Below are 6,711 nucleotides of genomic sequence, written 5' to 3'. Positions count from 1 at the left end.
TTATGGGTAAACTTTGTTCCATCTTGTAGCCAACTCCCACCAGAGGGTATTTCTCCCCCCTGTGTCCAGGCCCTCAAAAAAAGTGGGAAATTGGCAATAGCTTTTTGAACTCAAGCGAAAAAAGTGAAATTTCTGGTTTGGCATTTGTGTAAAAGTTAACTTGTAAATGAAATATTTTATTTTACTTGAAATTAAGCACTTACAAATTAGAGGGTTTCCCTGGTGGCTAAGTGGGTAAAGCACCTGCCTCCAATGCGGGAGACCCGGGTTCAATTCCTGGGTTGGGAAGATCCTCTGGAGAAAGAAATGGCAACCCACTCCGGTACTCTTGCCTGGAAAATCCCATGGACTGAGAAGCCTGGTAGGCTACAGTCCATGGGGTCACAAAGAGTTGGATACAACTGAACGACTTCACTTCACTTCATATAGAAAATTGGCCGAAATAAATTTTAGGATCCATGATCTGGGAAATATTCTGTACTGATTTGATATCTGCTATTGAAGGTGACTTAAGCTTGTTGGTTTGATTAATATAGACATGTCCTTAGAGTTATCAATATTAAGTATAGATAGTATTTGACTAGAAGTCAAATTAGACTTTAATCCATCTGTCATACATTTATCAACAAGAAAAGTAACTCATTCTTAAAAGAAAATTTAAGGAAAATAAAATATGTGTTGTCAAAACGACACTCACCTCTCAACTACAAATTGGCACTTGCCAAGAGCATTTGCCAGAGACTGAACAACAACAGAAAGGGCATTTTCCATCTGCCTCTGCAGAGACTGAACCCTGTGCTGTAGCAGTTGACCTTCAACATTCCCCTCCTGAGGCACTCTGATGGAACAGGTCTTTATATAGTTGGATATTTTCAGGAGCTGATTTCATGGTTGCAATTTTTGCATCTCCTCACATCTACAAAACAATAAATCCCTTCATGGTGACATTGTCTCCTTGTGACTAGCAGAAAACCTTTTGTAAAGTAAGTTCTTGATTGCATTGAACTCCATCTTCACCAACATCTTATATATTGACCTTCCCTGACTGCCTCTTTGGAGCAGTCTCTTATAGCTATATGAGGTCCTGGCTCCTGGGCTGCCATCCTCATTTTTCCCCAAATAAAGTTTAACTTGAGACTCTCAATTTGTACATCTTCTAGTCAACAGTTATGGTAACTGACAAAGCAACCCAAGGTGGACTTCCTTCCTTCACCTGAACTCCACGTATTACCAGAGCTTTGTTACCAGCAGCAGCCCACTGCGCTCATCTGCCTCCTTGGGGAATGCAGACAAATTTGAGTCTCTCCTGGTTCTCAACGGAGAAGGCAATGGAACCCCACTCCAGTACTTTTGCCTAGAAAATCCCATGGACGGAGGAGCCTGGTAGGCTGCAATCCATGGGGTCGCTAGAGTCAGACACGACTGAGTGACTTGACTTTTACTTTTCACTTTCATGCATTGGAGAAGGAAATAGCAACCCACTCCAGTGTTCTTGCCTGGAGAATCCCAGGGACAGGACAGCCTGGTGGGCTGCCGTCTATGGGGTTGCACAGAGTTGGAAATGACTGAAGTGACTTAGCAGCATCAGCAGCAGCCTGGTTCTCAAATCTCCCATATTGGTTGAGATTCTCAATTTTATTTGCTGGTGGAGCAGGTTACCTGCCCCCTCCCAGTTGGAAAGATACTGGGGTGGGGGGTGAAATATCTGAGGCATCCCCACTCATGGTCTAGACACTGAGTGGGGCTCAGTTGAAAGATACTGAGAAATTCCCAACCAATCAAGGGATACTGGATGAGGGCCTGGCTGAAAGATGCCCAAGGGGATACCCACCCAGGCGCAAGGTTCTTGGGGGGGGGGGAGGGACTCGATTGAAAAATATCAAGGAATACCCAGAGTTTGGTTGAAAGATACTGAGGTTGCTCCATTATAGGGGCCTGAGTGGTCCTGGCTGAGTGGTTAGGTAAGAGGCTGATCTGACACTTTTCCTCATTTTGACTGCCTTTATAGAATGTCTTGGGACAAAAATAAGAAATACACATAAGAGCTTTGCTCTGAAGAAAAGAGACAAGATTCCCTCTGAATGGTTACCGTTTTCTTAGGTAACTGAGAAATTGACTGGAGGGATGGAGGCTTAGTTCTCATGCCATGCACTGATCTCATAGGGAAATCCACTCATTAATTAAAATATTTGCTCATCTGGGGATTGCAATAAGAATTGACCATTCAATGACCTGAGCAGCCCCGGTGGTCTTAGATTGCTGGAAGCAGAATCCAAGAAATATAAGAGGAGCTGAAATGACTCTGGGGTGACTGCTGGAGGAGTTAAGCTCACAAGCAGTAAAAGAGGAATCCACATTCATTTGTGGGGCTGAAGAATGAACTTTTCACACACACAAACACTCATGGTAGCAAGCAAACAGGATTAATTTCAGAGAGAAAGAAAATACAAAGCTTTCAACATAGAACCTGAGAGGGGGTGAAGTGACCTGAAGAGTTGGTACTTACAGCAGTTTATATCACTACCACTGATTTGTCCACTTTTAATTGGTTCTTACTTTTAACATATTTCATTTCTAACCAGTCAGCTTAAGGGTCACAATGTTTAACTTGACATCTTTAAGGCTTCTTTTGATCTTTTGATTATAAGTTTTCTTAGACGTTAAGTTGAAATCCTGTAACTTTTTCTCATGTCTCCCAGCCATTTTACAATGGACCAGATATATGGGCTAAAGATTAATGATCACCTGCTGTTTTTCCTTCAGGCATATTGAACAGGAGTTAATTACTACCTTTTCCTGGATCTGAGTGCTGATAATTTATAGATGAAGGACACATTCCACTGATAGCCAGGAATTCAGGACAAAGGGTACAGTTTCAGTTTAATAGAGTGAGATGTTTATGAAACCAGCTGAGGTCTCAGAGTTCCTACACTCACTAACAATTTCTACCTCAATCCTCCCCCAACCCTCTCTGGAAATGGAGATGTTAACTGCCAATGGGGAAATGGGAGACGACTGCTCTGGTTTCTTTGAGCTGGACAGGGGCATCATTAGGGAATGGCAGTTAGGTCTCCACACGTAGGACGTTCTAGTGGAATTAGGTATATTATCTTTGGTTCCATTTCCATAACCATTACCATCTGAAGCTTCTATGGGAGAGATTGCAAAGCAAGAAAGACGATTTAAAATACAAGGGCCAAAAAGTAATAAGAGTAAAATAAGACGATCAGAGGTCTCCACCAGGGGGAAATTGATATTAAATTCAGTAAGATGGCCCCAAAAGAAAGAGTGGGGCAGTCATTGCATGGACTTGACTTTATAGATCTTGGACTTTTCTTGCATAATCCTTTCAATCCTTCCAAAGAGGTGTATTGATATTCTGAATACTGTGAACTCTCCTCTGGGGATGTTGGATGACCTTCTTGATTCTCTCCTGAAGGATTCCAAGTTTTTATCCATGTGTGATGAATCTGGGCGCCAATACCTGTAACCTTCACAGTGGTGGGTGAAGAAAGCATAACAGAGTAGGGTCCTTCCCATATGGGAGTTAAGGTGGGGATATTGTTACGAATAGCTTTTAGTTTACTAACACCATATCTCCAGGATTATATATAGAGACCTTTCATTTTCCTTATATTGTGATATTCCCTTATCTTAAGGATTGTAGTTATTTTTGGAAAGAAGCTAAATTGTTGTTGTTCAGTCACTCAGGCATGTCTGACTCTTTGCAATCCCATGGGCTGAAGTATGCCAGGCTTCTCTGTCCTTCACCATCTCCCAGGGTTGGCTCAAACTCATGTCCATTGAGTCGGTGGTGCCATCCTACCATCTTGTCCTCTTTCAGGCCCTTTGCCTCCTGCCTTCCGTCTTTCACAGCATCAGGGTCTTTTCCAATAAGTCGGCTCTTCACATCAGGGGGCCAAGTATTGGAGTCTCATATCAGCATCAGTCCCTCCAATGAAGATTCAGGATTGATTTCCTTTAGGATTGACTGGTTTGATCTCCTTGCATTCCAAGGGATTCTCAAGAGTCTTCTCCAACACCACAATTCAAAAATATCAGTTCTTTGGCACTCAGACTTCTTTATGGTCCAATCCTCACATCCATACATACCTACTGGAAAACCATAGCTTTGACTATACAGACCTTTGACTATACAGGCCTTTGACTATACAGACCTATACAGCAAAGTAATGTCCCTGCTTTTTAAAATGCTGTCTAGGTATGTCAAACCTTTTCTTCCAAGCAGCAGGTGGCTTTTAATATCATGGCTGTGTACCCGTCTGGAGTGATTTTGGAGTCCAAGAAAACAAAACCTGTCACTATTTCCATTTTTTTCTCTATCTATTTTCCAACAAGTGATGGGACTACATGCTGTGATCTTCATTTTTTGAATGTTAAGTTTTAAGCTAGCTTTTTCACTCTCCTCTTTCACTTTCATCAAGAGGTTCTTTATTTCCTCTTCATTTTCTGCCATATGTGTGGTGTTATCTGCATATCTGAGATTATTGATATTTCTCCTGACAACCTGGATTCCAGCTTGTGCTTTGGCCAGCACAGCATTTTGCATGACATATTCTGCATGTAAGTAAGCAGGGTGACCTTGACGTACACCTTTCCCAATGTGGAACCAGTCCATTGTTCCATGTCCGGTTCTAACTGCTGCTCCTTGACCTGCATACAGGTTCCACAGGAGGCAGGTAAGGTGGTCTGGTATTCTCATCTCTTTAAGAATTTTAAACACAGTCAAAGGATTTAGCATAGTCAATGGAGCAGAAGCAGATGGTTTCCTGGAATTTTCTTGCTTTAACTCTGATCCAGTGGATGTTAGCAATTTGATCTCTGGTTCTTCTGCTTTTCCTAATACAGCTTGAACATCTGGAAGTTCTCAGTTTATGTATTGTTGAAGCCTATCTTGGAGAATTCTGAACATTGCTTTGCTAGCATGTGAAATGAGTGCAATTGTGCAGTAGTTTGAATGTTCTTTGGCATTGTCCTTCTATGGTATTGAAATGAAAAATGTCCTTTTCCAGTCCTGTGGCCTCCACTGAGTTTTCTAAATTCCCTGGCATATAGAGTGCAGCACCTTTCACAGCATCATCTTTTAGGATTTGAAATAGCTTAGCTGGAATTCCATCACCTCCTCTAACTTTGTTCATAATACTGCTTCTTAAGACCCACTTAACTTCACACTCCAAGATATCTGGCTCTAGATGAATGATCACACTATCGTGGTTATCTGGGGCATTTAGATCTTTTTTGTATAGTTCTTCTATGTATTTTTGCCACCTCTTCTTAATCTCTTTCTGCTTCTGTTAGTTCCAAACCGTTTATGTCCTTTATTGTGCCTATCTTTGCATGAAATGTTCCCTTGGTATCCCTAATTTTCTTGAAGAGATCTCTAGTATTTCCCATTCTATTGTTTTCTTCTGTCTTTTTGCATTGATCACTGAGGAAGGCTTTCTTCTCTCTCTTTGCTGTTCTTTGGAACTTTACATTCAGATGGGTATATCTTTCCTTTTCTCCTTTGCCTTTCACTTCTTTTCACAGCTATATGTAAGGCCTCCCCAGACAACCATTTTGCCTTGTTGCATTTCTTTTTTCTTGGATTTGTTTTTCTTCCTTGATCACTGCCTCATGTACAATATCATGAAACCTCCATCCATAGTTCTTCAGGCACTCTATCAGATCTAATCCCTTGAATATGTTTGTCACTTTCACTGTATAATCAGTAAGGGATTTGATTCAGGTCATGCCTAAATGGCCTAGTGGTTTTCCCTACTTTCTTCAATTTAAGTCTGAATTTTGCAATAAGGCATTCATGATCTGAACCATAGTCAGCTCCTGGTCTAAATTAGTGATGTGTTGTGTTAGTTCAGTTGTTTTTTAACCTAGAAGTAAATAATTTTTGAGATCCTGATTTAGGTTCTCCTTACTCTGTAAAGAGCTGCCCTCTGTAAACAGTTACATCTGGATTTTCTAATGGCTTATCTTTTAAGGCCTCACTTGCCTAGCAATTTAAAGCTAGGACTTGATGACAGTCATGCTCTGCTTTTTGTTAATCTAATGACTTAGGAAGGGATACAGCCAGGTTTCAAGTTGAGCAAGTTTTTAGCTGAATTATGGGCCCTTCTAAGAGCAAGGATTGGTATCTGAGAAGCCGATTGTCTGATATCCACAAACTTCCCTTGGAGTTCAAAATTCCGGAAATATCATGTGAAGTATAGACCATCATATCTCGGCCTATAATTAATTTAGTAGCTTCAGGAATTAATAGGTCTACTGAGGCCACTATCCATAGACAATGTGGCCATCCTTGAGCTACAGGATCAAGTTCTTTGCTCAAATAATCAACTGGTTTTTGTGAGTTTCCTTTGGGTTGTGTTAGGTCTCCCAGTGGTATTCTTGATCTCTCTATTATAAAAAGATTAAATTGGTCTCCTGTAGGCAGACTGAGAGCAGGGGCCTGATGAAGAGCCTATTGTAAAGTTTTAAATGCATATATTTCTTCAGATTCCCATTGTAATATCTTTTGTCCTGATTGTCGAGTCTCTTTTAATAAGTTATATAGAGGTCAAGCCAGCTCTCCATATCCAGGAATCCAAATTTGGCAATAGCCAGTTATGCCAAGGGAACCAGGGAGTTGTCTAATAGTACTAGGGCAAAGATGTTGTAAGATGGTTTTTATTCTTTCCTTCCCTAAGGCTCAGG

The 6,711-nt window shown here is 41.1% G+C and overlaps 1 non-coding gene across 1 annotated transcript; it reads left to right on the top strand.

Moving 5' to 3' along the window:
• Positions 1 to 216: 216 nt before the first annotated feature.
• TRNAW-CCA (transfer RNA tryptophan (anticodon CCA)) lies at positions 217 to 288 on the top strand. The gene has a single exon. It is a non-coding gene; the product is annotated as a tRNA-Trp (tRNA).
• Positions 289 to 6,711: the final 6,423 nt, after the last annotated feature.

Source organism: Ovis aries, chromosome X (genome assembly GCF_016772045.2).
Source record: "Ovis aries strain OAR_USU_Benz2616 breed Rambouillet chromosome X, ARS-UI_Ramb_v3.0, whole genome shotgun sequence".
NCBI classification, from domain to species: Eukaryota; Metazoa; Chordata; class Mammalia; order Artiodactyla; family Bovidae; genus Ovis; species Ovis aries.
The sequence above is the reverse complement of the archived record's forward strand: the minus strand, read 5'-3'. Positions and strand labels throughout refer to the sequence as shown.